Raw genomic sequence first — 13967 nt, forward strand, 5'->3', positions numbered from 1 at the left:
GTTTTCTGGATTTATAGTCTTTCTATTCAGTGCCCATGTTAGTTTTTTCTTTTATCCTTGAGCAATGGAAGTACTTTCCTGAAATGGGCTAGGTGGCTGGGTATTACTTTGAAACAATAATAACAAAAAGATGGGGTACTGGGGGGGGGACATATGTAACCTTAAAATTCATTTCCTCTGTAAGAGTACTGAATCCTCTACTTACCTTTGTGATACGCTATTTTCTTAAAAGCACAATCAGTCCTACATAAGGGTTAATGGGGGTAAAAATCAAAATAGTTTATATCTTTCTTAAAAAAAGGAAAAATGTGTCAAATAGAAATTACTTGATTATTGATATAAGATTTTGGGCTCTTATGTGACTTGTACATGATGTAAAAAACTTATCTGTGATGTCCATTACATTAGATACTAGTCATCTGTGGCTGTTGAGTACCTGAGATGTGTTAGTTATTATGTTACAAAGCACTGCTACAGATGATAGCAGCTGACCCTGAGCATTTTCAAATTACCAGGCATTGCTACAATTGCTTTATATTTTTAACTAATTTAATCTGAACAACAACCCTCTAAGATGTATGCTGTTAATAGGCCCATTTCCAAGAAACTCAAAGGTACATAGTAATAACTTGTATAGGAGGCTTTAACCCCAGGCTATTAGGCTCCAGAGCCTTCACATACTCCTTTTTAAATTAAAAATTGCATAATAGTAGCAAACGTGCTATTAATATAGTATGTGAGATGCTACATTAAGTGCTTTAGGTGTATTATTTCAATAGCTTACAGAAATTAGGGAAGAACAAGGTGTTAAAAGTTTGAAATTAGATTAATTTCCAATTTTTCAACATATTCAGACATGCATTTGAGCAAAAACTTAATTCATTAATCCATTGACAATTCCTTCACCAAATTTTGGCACGTGAGAGCTTATTTAAGTCTTTCCTCAGTCCTTTGAACCAAGGATTCATGAAATTGGAGAATATTTTAAATGTTAAGAAAGTTTCATGTCCCTGTTTCTCTCGACTGTCCTTTGTTTATGGGAGATTTAACATAAATTTTTGCATTGTACCTATTCCGTCAGTAGATGATATTGATTAATCAACCTCTGACAATAGCATTGATGCTATTGTCTGCTTAAGTCCAATTATCTGTGAAGTTCCAACTTCTTCTATTATCTCCAATAAATAAAGCACAATAAGCCAACATTCCACATGCCTAAGTATGGATCGTATTTCTAGTATATCTTAGGTTAACTTTTATTCGAAACAAACTTTACATATGCTCGCCTACATACCAACATTTTTGTACAATGATTTTACCTGAAATTAAAAAAAAATTCTCAATGTTCTCTGTGTACAAAGCTCAGATTTTCACACTTATTGAACTGCAAAGGCTTATTAGGATTTCTTTGATTTTCGATTATTTGGTGAAATATTAAAAAGTAGAATTGAGGGAGTTCCCATTGTGGCTCATCAGGTTAAGAATCCAACTATTATCCATGAGGTTTGATCCATGGCCTTGCTCAGTGGGTTAAGGATCCAGTGTTGCTGCAAGCTGCAGCGTAGGTCACAAATGTGGCTTGGATCTGGCATTGCTGTGGCTGTGGTGTAGGCTGGCAGCTGCAGCTTGATTTCACCCGTAGCCCAGGAACTTCTGTATGCTGCAGGTGGGGCCCTGATGAAAAAATAAATAAAATGTAGAATTGAGTGGTGGCAGGTCATGCGCAGTGGTAGTGGCTTTTATTTCTTATTGGTAATAGTCCTAGTATTGATTTGTATTTAGAGTGTGCAAAGTGCTTATCCATATATATTTTTAAAAATTTTATTTTATCCTCCAACAATCTGAAACTGAGCTCAGACTCTAAATGAGTTATTCAAGGTGATACATACCACTATAAAGACAGAGTCAAAGATGTAGGACTTAATTTCAGGTCTTTGGATTTCAGCCTACTGTTTTGTTATAGCCTGTGTATTCTCTCTCTCTTTTAATTTAAAATTTGAATACCTTGAGGGCAGAGGCCTGATCTGTTTTGTATTTTTTTCCTCCTGTATGTTAGGTGTTCTGAAAACTATCTTGGTGGTCCAAAATACAGAACAGTGCATACTCCTTTACAGAAAAAGAAAAGGTGGTTTTGAGAGTTACCACAGCTTTCTATTTATCTTGTATCAGATTATTTAACTTATTTCATTATGGTAGGTCTGAAAGAGAAATAAACTTTATTTGAGTAAAATTCATTAATTTTGTGTGAAGGTCTTTAATAGGGTAATTGCTAAGGTTTCACGGAATGCCTCAAAGTGTTCATATTTGTGAATTATGTATCTTGAGTCTGTAACTGAAAAAAACATAGGGCACTTAATGATGACTAGAAATATCTGTCAGAATTCTGAAAATATCTTAAAATAGATCTAGTATAGTGGTCAGACAGTGAAGCTGTCCTGAAAGACTGCCTTTGAGTCATTTCCCTGCTTGTTGATACACTTCTACCCTGGAGTATAGAAAAGGGAATAAAGGAAAACTGAGACTTGTCATGCTCTTTACTAGCTCTCGAAGAAGGAAAGCAGCTTGTACTTTCTGTAGTTAAGATTTGTTTGCTATTCTAAGTTCTGCTCTCATAGCTAGCAATCAGCAGAGGGGATTGAAGTGGCACTAATTTTGAAATATGTTTTTGTTTAGGTACCCCAGTTTCATTAATATTTGAGCATGAATTTTTTTTTTCTTGGTGATTGACGCCATTCTCATAGCTGGTATTTCTTGGGATATATCAAATTTCTAGATATAAAGTTTTTTTTTTTTTTCTTTTTATGGCTGCACTTGTGGCACATGGGAAGTTCCCAGGCTAGAGGTGGAATCAGAGTTGCAACTGCCAGCCTCCGTCACAGCCACAGCAATGGCAGTCTAAGTCGCATCTGTGACGTACGCTGTAGTTTATGGCAATGCTGGATCCTTAACCCACTGAGTGAGTCCAGGGATCCCACATCCTCACAGACACTAGTTGGGTTCTTAACCTTCTGAGCCACAATGGGAACTCCTAGATAGATTTGTAAATGAGAATTCCCTGATTGCTCAGTGGATTAATGATCTGGCCTTGTTACCGCTGTGACAAGGGTTTGATCCCTGGTTTGAGAACTTCTTCATGCTGTGGGTGTGGCCAGAAAAAAAAAAAAAAGATTTGTAAGTGAATATGTGAAAGTAAGCATCCAATCTTTATGTTTTCATATTTGTCAAGACCCCTTTATTTATTTATTTATTTATATATATATTTATTTTTGCGTTAACCTTGACTGTATGGAAGGAACCAGTCAGAAGGCGAACTTTTGCACCAGATAGTGCTATTTTAAAAGCAATCAGGACAGAATACTTGAACTTTCACTTTTTTTTTGTTCTATCAGGACATAAACTGTATTGAAAATTTCCTTTTCAGTTTTGCTACTTTGGCATGAATCTTTGGGTGTTTGGTTTTTGTTGCTTGTGGCTGCAAGAGTCTGCTGCTGGATAAGCACCTGTGCTTCCCAGCTCTGTCCTCCCATCTGTGTTTCTTCCATCTTATTGCCTTTGCCATTGATCCCAGTTGGATAGGCTTTTTTGTCTCTGACCTTCATTTGCTTGTCAGCTTCATTCTCTCAGTTCGCTTCTTCCACAAGTGAGTCATAAACATTGCCTTCATAACTCACAGAAATTGTTTCTGGAGGAAACCTGTCTAGTTTCCATTGGTATGCTTAAAACAAAACAAAACAAAAACCCCAAAACAGAAAAAAAAAACCCAAAACTTAAAAATATGCTCTCATTGGCCCCATCAAGATCATTTAGAGACCCTTGACCAATCAGCCAAGGCCAAGGGGATTGACTATATTGCATATGTTTCCCTGAACCCTATTTTTAGAAAGAAAAGAATTACTGTGATTGAGATAATTACCCAACTCTTGTCTATTACAGCATGGTAATGGCGTTAAGAAACTTCCAGTTTACATTGTGACTTGAGCAGAATACTCTGATAGAGAATTGTGTCTGGAATTTTATAGGAGTTAGAAGGCGTAATACTCATCAATCAGCCATTTGAAGCATTCAGTTTAAAAATCAGGAATCAGGCAAAGATATACACTACTACTGCTTAAATTCAATATTGTTTTAGAGGGCCCCTAATCTGTGGAGTGAAATAAAACCAGAGGCATAGAAGATCTAAGACTTAATTTGGTTACTTTCCTTCTATAATTTATTGATGTGAGTTTCTCACATAGAAATCCTCAGTAACCTACAGAGAATTTATTAGAAATAAGAGTCTAACAAGATTGGTAGATAGACATGAATTATATGTCTGTAGACCATCTCAAAATACAGCAAAATACTAAGAGACTTCGGAATAACTCAACAAAGGATGTACATGTCTTTTATATGTGAAATCACAATGCTTTATTTTAAGATGTTAAAGGAGAACTAAATAGAAAAATAATACAGTGAGTCAGTTAAAAAGAATGTTTTTAACCAACATTCTTTCTTCCCCCCAGCTATGCTAGATAAGAGAGTTTTATTATAAAAATCTAACTTAGAGCAATTTGATTAGCTTTTTTTTTTTTTGCACCAGTGTAGTGGTAAACCACAGGCTAGTCCTGAAGATAGTGTTATTTCCTTTTCTCGTTTGGAAGATGTGGTCACCCTATGAAGACTTTAACCATATTCCCAAACTTCTGCCAAACCTTTGGACTTAAGATATTTTCAACAACAGAAACACTGCTTTTAGAAAAACTAGTGTACCCTTCATTTACATAATCATATCCAACTAAGTTGGTGGCAGAAAAGTGTTCTACCTAGTAATTATTGTGTTTCTATTTAAATCTCTCATGGCAAAATAACATATTCCTACTGGTATGAAACTTTCAATTCTGTTCACTTTATATTTCACTCACAGTATAATTTCTCCTCGCCACACATGACAGAATACTATGTAAGTGATACACGTAAAATGCGTTTTCCCCAGTCAGCATGAATCCAGAGCACAAAGTTGGGAAAGTCTAGATTCCAATTAATGTTTGACATCAAGTAAAGCACTAAGCTTCTCGGGATTTTGTTTACTTTTTTATAAATGAAGAGTGTTCTGTGTTTCTCAGAGTGTAAAATGGAAACCACTGGCAGTGTGTTAGATATTAAGCATTATACAAATGAACATCTTACATTTTAGTAGTTCCATATTTTAATGTGTATTGGATAAAGAACAGCTCTAGATTTAACAAATTATGCTTTACTAAGCAAGAAGCTTAGCAGAAGAAATTTGTAAGGGAAAATGTAGGACATGGATGTGGCCAAAGTCATGAAAGTAGTATATGATTGATTGAAATTTGGGAATCCGGAGTTCCCGTCGTGGTACCGCGGAAACGAATCTGACTGGGAACCATGAGGTTGCGGGTTCGATCCCTGGCCTCACACAGTGGGTTAAGGATCGGGTGTGAGCTGTGGTGTAGGTCACAGATGCAGCTTGGATCTGGCATTGCTGTGGTTGTGGCGTAGGCTGGTGGCTACAGCTCTGATCAGACCCGTAGCCTGGGAACCTCCATATACCGCAAGTATGGCCCTAAAAGGACAAAAGACAAAAAAAAAAAAAAGAAAAGAAGAAAGAAATTTGGGAATCCATGGAATAGGTGATATATATATATATGTATGTATGCTTGAAATATTTTTGATATTGATTGTCTTCTCTGGCTGGACATACACAATGACTCTCCTCCAAGTTCACCACCTCATTTATGGAGCTAATATTAAAAAAAAAAAAAAAAAAAAGCTATGCCCAAAGCTATCTGATTTCTCTTCAGTTTCTTATGAAAGAACAAGCCTTTCTATAGGAAACACATTAGCGATAGGCTAAGCCAGATTCTAAGATTCTGCTTGTATCTCATGCTGAAAGATGAACACTGTCAGTTGTAGAATTTGGGTACCTTTATAAGCAAAGAAGGTGGTATACAAAGCATGGTTTCTTTTCTTACAAAGCAAAACATATGTAATTCAGTTTACATTGAAATAGTTGGGAAAGATAGCAGTCTCTGTTGAACTAATACTGATTTTTTTTTCTACCGGAGCTGAGAATATAGCTTTGGGCAAAAAGAGTTATTGTCTTCTAGTTGGCAGAAAGAAACATAGGCAGTCATAGAGTTAGTATGGTAATTAATCAGATGGTGATTAATAGATGCTCTGGACAAAGGAGTACCGAGGAGAATGGGTAGTGGAGGAAGTGTAGGTGTGTTTAAATGTAGGGTAGTTAGAGAAGGCCTCAGTGATTGGTTGTCATTTAAGCAGAGACCAGACAAAAGAAAGAGCAGATCCTCCTGCTCTCTGGTGGAAGAGCTTTTAAGGTAGCTCAAACAACTCAGTAGCAAGGGCAAAGACCTTTAGGTAGGAAAGTTTTGGGGGTATTTGAGAAACAGCAAGACCAATGTGGTTAATGCCCAGGAGCAATTGTGAAAGTGGGAAGAGGTGAAGTGGGATGGGGGTGGGAGAATGTCAAGAGAATGTGGGGCCTTGTGAGGAACTGAACTGCTGCTCTGTGGAAGGGTCTTTCAACAGAGGAGTGACACGAACTGACTTAGAATTTTAAGAGATTACCTGACTGTTGTGTTATGTGGAGCATGGAGGGCGTGCCTGGACGGTTATCTCCTAACTGGGGATGCCAGTCAGGAGGCTATTTTAGTTATTTCATTAGGTATGAGACCATGGTGCTTTGCACCAGGATGAAAGCAGGGCAAGTGATCAGATTCTGGTCTGATTTTGTAGGTGATGCTAACAAGATTTGCTGCTTGATCACATGCAGATTGTAAGAGAGGGGAGGCAGCTACACTCTGTAGACGGAATTTCTCCACCTCGGTGCTGTTGACGTTTGGTGCCAGATAAATTTTTGTTATAGGCGTCTGTCCTGTGCATCGTAGGATGTTTTGTGAATCCCTGGCTTCCATACTCTTCATGTACCTCTTCCCTTCCTTCCACATTCTGACAGCCAAAAATGCCATCAGGCATTTTTTTTTATCCTGAGCGGCAAAGCTGACCTTTTGAAAACACTTACCTAAGGTTTTTGGCCTGCTGGGACCCTGGGATATCATGGCCATGGGGAGAACAGGTGTGATGGGTGTTCTCTAGAATTTTATCTCAGGGAGTTCCCTTTGTGGCTCAGCAGAAACCAATCTGACTAGGATCCATGAGGACACAGGTTCGATCCCTGGCCTTGTTCAGTGGGTTAAGGATCTGGAGTTACCGTGAGCTGTGGTGTAGGTTGCAGACGCAGCTCAGATCCCACGTGGCTGTGGCTGTGCTGTCAGCCAGCAGCTACAGCTCCGAATCCCTAGCCTGGAAACCTCCATATGCCACGGGTACTGCCCTAAAAGACAAAAACAAAAAAAGAATTTTACCTCAGATATGCTGTTAGTCAGACGGAGCTGTTGAGTTAGGGGTCAGGGGAGAGGTTAAAGCCAGATTTGGAAGTCAGTGTATAGATGGTATTTAAATTTAATGTTGAGATTCAATGAGAGGATGTAGGGGGTTATAGTGAATCAAGTGATGAGGTATAATTGAGGAAATTGTAAATACGTAGAGAATTTTGAGTTAATTATTCTAAGAAGTATCACATTAAATATTAACTTGTATTGTTTTAATTGTGGTAAGATATGCATAATGGCTTTTTTTCATTTAACATAATGTCAACATCTGTCCATATTGCAGCATGTGTCAAAATTTTTCCCCTTTTAAGGCTGAATAATATTACAGTGTGTGTGTATAACACATTTTATTATCCATCCATCTCTTGATGGATACTTGAGTTGCTTCCACCTTTTAACTATTGTGAATAATGCTGCTATGAATACACTATGTGTAAATTTCTCTTTGCAGCTCTGCTTTCAATCATTTTTAATTTTTTGAGGGACTGCCATACTGTTTCCCATAGTGACTACACCATTTTACCCTCCAACCAGCAGTGCACGAGGGGTCCAGTTTCTCTGTATCCTGCCTAACATCTACCCTAACACTCGCTGTTTGGGGTTTTTTCAGAGTAACCATCCAATTGGGTGTGACAACTTTAGGGTTAAAAATTCCTTTTAGATGTGGTTGAGGTGGGCGAGGACATACGCTTTCTATCTATGAATTTACAAGGTCAACAGATAATGAATGTTTTAAAGCAACAGGAAACGGCTGTTTCGGAAGACACTAATGCAGAGCACACTTTGTGATAGGGCAGAGAGTATCAAAACATTAAAAAAGTTTTTTTTTTTTAGTCTTCATTTTAAGCTGTTAAATCATCAAGAAGAATGATCATTGTGGAAACAAGAGTCTAATCTAAAGTGTTTTTATTCAATGGATAATTCAGTCATTTCAAGCTTCATTATCTTAATTGGCAGCAGTTAGGTAACAGTAATTTACTTTACCTTTTATTCTTTTCAGACAAAGATTTGAAAGGTTTCACTGCCAGCTCCAGAAAGCAAGCTATAAAAATTAAAATCGTTCGATATTTTCATGAAGACCTCTTTGTTATTGGACCTGGAGCTTGAATGGGACTGAGATGCCACAGTGGGGGATGAAAAAACTGGAAGTTGAGACAGCGTTACGAGGTCTCAGATTGGCCTGGTTGGGCATGTGGTGACATGTGGAAGGGTAGGCCTAGAACAAAGGGAAGATAAGTCTGCAGGATAAACAACCATTACACAAAACTGGCAGGGTTCCCCGCTGCCGCAGCCTCAGAAGCCTGTCTCAGCAGAAGTAAATCGGGCAGAGTCATTTACAAGCTGGAGGTGAGCAGGAGGTTCGGCCAGGCACTGTGGACATAATGAGCAGAATGATTCCTTAGTGTGGAGGACTGGCTTGAGCATTGTAGGATGTTTAGCAGCATCTCTGTCCTCTGTAGATGCCAGTAGCAGACATCTGCCCCAACGCTTCTAATTGCACGAGTCAGAATATCTCCAGACATAGCCAGATGTCCCCAGCTGAGAACCAATGGCCTAGACATTTACTGGGGAGCCATTTCTGGTGTATCTGTTAGGGCATTCCTTAACATGATCTGACTTAGTAGAGCTAATTGGGAGTGCTTATTGGTGTCACCTAGATTTATCAATTCTCAGCTTCATTTATTCTCTTTCGTACCTAATGTCTATGGAATAATAGGTTGAAGTTCAGGAAATGGTTGCTGAATTGAATTCAGATATAGTGTTTTGGCAAATTTTATCTTCTCCAACTTGAACTTTTAAAAAAAATGATTGACGTATAGTTGACTTACAGTGTTGTATTAGTTTCAGGTGTACAGCAAGGCGAATCAGTTATACATCTATACATATCCATTCCTTTTCAGATTCTTTTCCCATATAGGTTATTACAAAAGTATTGAGTAGATTTCCCTGTGCTAAGCAGAAGATCCTTGTTAATTATCTATTTTATATACAGTGGTGTGTATATGTTAATCCCACCCTCCTAATTTATTCCTCCCCACCGTGGTTTCCCCTTTGGTAGTGATAAGTTTGATTTTGAAATCTGTGAGTTTGTTTCTGTTTTATAAATAGGTTCTTTTGCATCTTTTAAAAAAATTAGTGTCCATGTAAGTGATATCATATGAATTTTGCCTTTCTCTGACTTTACTTAGTATGATAATCTCTAGGTCCATCCATGTTGCTGCAAATGGCATTATTTTGTTCTTTTTATGGCTGAGTAATAGTCCATTCTAGATATGAACCACATGTTCTACAATTTGATAATAAATTGATTAAAATCAAAGTTTTTGTATATTTGTATAATAACTAATATTGCTTAATCCCTTCCTATATGCCAGACACTGTTAAGCATTTCACTTACAAACACTTATTTAATCCTCAGTTCACTCTATGAGCTAAGTTCTAGTATTATCCTCATTTTATAGATGGAAAAATTGAGGCCTGCCTATTGTTTATAAGTAGAAGCAAAATCGAATTTTTTAACTTTACTACAAGATAATAGTTTAATAGTAAATATTTCTCAGGTCATGTGACCCTGAAATCCTTTAGCTTAGTTTCTCTTATGTTTTGAAATGTTTAGTTGTAAGCACTTTTTTTTCATTGCTACTAGTTTTAAGTTTTATTGAAGCATAGTTGATGTATAGTGGTGTGATAATTTCTGCTGTACAACAAAGTGATTCAGTTATGCATATACACACAAAACTGAAAAATTAACCCGTATCCAGAAGTGCAGCTCTAAACCATACCCAGGACTACTTCTCCAGCCCAGTACTCAGGGCTTTGCATGAGGGCTTCAGTGAATGGCTACATAGAAGGGAACTGATATTTTAACTGTCTATAGGAGTGTCATCAGAATTCCAACTTGGCATGTCAGGAACTTTCACTTCATCTGAGTTACTGCTTTTGTGAAACAATAATTTCCTAAATTACAAATACTTATATAGACTCCAACAGGCTAAGAACAGGTCTAGCATGGGGAGACCACAGGAGAGGGAATTACATTGCCTGAAAGAGTTTAGAAATGCCTGCTGATCTGGCCCTTCATGGGCTTCTGCCTGGTCCCACCATCCTACCTCCACTGGAGTTATCTGGTTCACTTTCTTTCATTTTGTTAGCTCCTTGAGCAGGAGCAACATGTGTAACGCCATCACCCATTATCCGTTATTCACGCGTTATCACTATCAGAGCACCAAGGCCATCAAATGATAAGTATGTGGGACATGAATAAGGCAAGTGTCCGCTTTTAGGGTACTGAGTGATTGGTAGAGAGGTACAGACCCGGTGTCAGTAATGTACCACATGGTGCCTGCTAGAAGAGGTACACAGGTACTAGAATGTCACAGGAACTAGAAGACGAAGAGGTTACTTCTAAATGAAGGGATTTGGAAAGGCTTTGTGGAGGAGACAGCATTTGCCCTAGGTCTTAAGTGCAGTACCCCGGTGATAGCAGTTGGAGGATAAGCAAAGAGGAGGGTAGGAAATGCCAAGTAGAGTGAAGTATAGGGAGAAAGGACTATTTAGCTGCTGGCTCTTCTTGGGGTGAGTATCAGAGAATATATTCATCCCAGTGGATAAACTTAAATGTGCTTTTGTAATTCCGAGCTTTTTTGCAAACAGGAGAATGCAAGACAGACGGATGATATCCTGTCTGATTCAAGGTGCTGTGGTTCTTGGATCTGCAGAGAGTTGTTGTCTGGTTGGGAATATCTGAGAAAGCTGAACTCTGGTAGTTAAGTAGGGCTTCAACTAGACTACATGGAGGTGGCAGAGATGGCATTGTGATAGGAAAGGGCACATTAGCAGATATAGGGAGATATCAAATTATGGGTGGCTTTAATAGGCAAGACTTGGTTTGTGTGAAAGGGTAGAAAGAAATTCGTAACGTAGAAAACCTGGAAGACAGGTAAGGAGTTTGGATTTTGTTGAGCAGACAGTAGTGCTTCAGTGAGTATTTTCAGGTTACATGATCAGAGCTTGAGGACCTGTATTGTCACTCCCTCCACAGCTGGGCTTTGATTCATTTTTGCATTCATAACACTTAGCAAGAGACCTGGATTGATAAATGTATGCTGAATTATTCAGTTTTACTGGTAGTATTAAGAGCAGATCATGGAAGACCAGAGGCCGGCTGATTTTGTCATAAGGCTACTGTAGTAACGCTAAGAAGGAATGAGGTCCTAAATGATAGCTCTCCAAGTATAGATGGAGAAGAGGGAAGGCCGAGGTGGTGGTGAGTGGAGATAGAATTTAAGGGGCAATTCCCGATTGTGAGGGGGGAGGCAGGTAAAGGACAGTAGAGATGAAGAGATGGACATGGTAGTAAGTTTCTTAGAGGATGAGAATGTCATTGCATGTGTAGGGAATGCTGGATTGGGAAGGGTGGGGAATGTGCTGAGTTTAGCTTGGGATGTTTTATAAGAAACATCATAGTGTAACAGTTAAGAGCACAGAGCTTGAAATGAGTGGACCTTGGATCAGCCCCGTGTCATTAGCTGCATGTGATCTCAGGCACATTAACGTTTCTAGGATTCAGTTGCCCCATTAGTAATAGGATAACAACCCTACCAACACAGGACTAACTGATTAATATTTGTGAAGTTTGTGGAACAAAGCCTCCTTCATTAAGGCTATCATTACTTATTAAATAAAACCTAGTTGCTGTGGAGTTTTTCAAATCTGTATCTACAGACAGGAATAATAAAGGGGATCGAGGATAGAACATGAATGACTTGATTTCATTGAGCTACTTCCTTTTTTCCTGCTAGTCAAGCATGCATGCATGTATTTGTTTGTTTATTTATTTATTTATGGCATTGCCTGCAGCATGTGGAAGTTCCCAGGCTAGGATCGAACTCAGCAGCAACCTGAGCCACAGTAGTGACAACACCGGATCCTTAACACACTGTACCACAAGGGAACTCCAAGAATTTTTGACTAAAGATTCCTTTTGAGTGTAGCAGCACAGTACTGCTTTTCCATCCCTGACATTTCCCATTTCTTTTTGAATATTAATGTTTGGGTATTTTCAGATGATTTCTCAATTTATCATCGATAAAGATACAAGCAATCGGGCTCATAAAATCCTCTCCTAAAATAATCTAATTATCTGAAGACCTGTTCTGCCAGTTTTTCCAGAGCGTAAAGGGCACTCCTGATCTCCACACTGAACTCCTTTCAGGATGTGATGATGGTCAGTGGCTAGTGACTTCCTACTTATAGGAGCTGATGGCAAGTGGCAGCTTTTAGTTGGCAGGAGTTTGGAAATACCATTTCCTAGTTTCCAGATCATCAAGTTTTGAGTGCTGGTAAGCTGTTGTGGGAAGACAGGAGGTGTGATTTTTGGCAGCCTGTTCAAAACAGTGAAAGAATCACCCCTTGTCCTATTTGTGGGAGTAAGATGTGACTGTAAAATTGTCCTTGTGTGCTTGGGCAAGTTACTTTCCTCTTTTCCTCTTTGATCCCCAAAAGAATAAAAAGTAAAAAGAAACCAAAGAAGCAGCAGATATCTCTCCTTTTTATTGGTTGTCTTTTTAGTATTTTATTTTATTTTTTTTTTCTCTTTTACGGTCACATCTGTAGCATATGGAAGTTCCCAGGCTAGGGGTTGAATCAGAGCTGCAGCTGCAGGCCTGCGCCACAACCACAGCAACATGGGATCTGAGTCACAGAACATGGGATCTGAGCCATATCGTAGCCCGCATCTTTGTGGATACTAGTCAGATTCTTAACCCACTGAGCCACAACGGCATCTCCTTTTGTCCTTTTAAAACTCAACTTAGTTATCCTTTTTAGAAAAATATCTTACTTTTCTATTAATACCTCTTCCTTAAATATATATTTATATTTCTTTTCCTTCCAGCAAAGTTTGAAGGCACATTTTATTATGACAACTGAAGCAGCCTAAGCAATGTGTTTGTGTATTCATTCTTATTTCACCTTAATCCAAACCACATTCTTCAATGGTACTTGATGGGGATTATTCATAATGACTGCAGATTTTAGTAATTTCCAGAGCAGGGATTGTCTTTTTCTCCTGTTTTCCTCATCTAGATAGACACTTATCCTGGTGGTCAATACCCAGTGAGTATCCTTGGAAGTACAGAGAAGTGGATGAATAAAATATTCTGTTGTGTGAAATTGCTTCACCATTTGCCTAGAAAATAATCCTTCCACAGGACTTAGGTAGGGTCATGATTTCTCTCCAGAGGGTGGTATGATACCCCTTGAGTTGAGGCTACACAATTTACTACTTATCCAGAACAAAAATATTTTCAGTAGTTTGGCTCTGGAATAAAATTTGGAACTTCCTCAAAGTATAACCTTAAGTCATTTACAAATTTTAGGGTGTATCTTTTGAAAAACTTAAGAATTTTTGATGGTTGAGTATTTCTCTTTTTTTTTTTTGTCATTTATTTTTCTATCATTATTGCCCAGATTAATTTCTCTTGAATCACGGGTAGATTATAGGGGTCAGTGGTGAGTAGGTGAATCAAGTTTTATAATAGTAATAAAACTGAT

At 38.3% G+C, this 13967-nt stretch overlaps 1 protein-coding gene across 1 annotated transcript in view; it reads left to right on the top strand.

The window, feature by feature from the left end:
- The window catches only part of ARHGAP42 (Rho GTPase activating protein 42), a 279431-nt gene that overhangs the window by 100391 nt on the left and 165073 nt on the right, over positions 1–13967 (top strand). The gene's annotated exons all lie outside the window — the stretch shown is intronic.

This window comes from Phacochoerus africanus, chromosome 11, assembly GCF_016906955.1.
Source record: "Phacochoerus africanus isolate WHEZ1 chromosome 11, ROS_Pafr_v1, whole genome shotgun sequence".
NCBI classification, from domain to species: domain Eukaryota; kingdom Metazoa; phylum Chordata; class Mammalia; order Artiodactyla; family Suidae; genus Phacochoerus; species Phacochoerus africanus.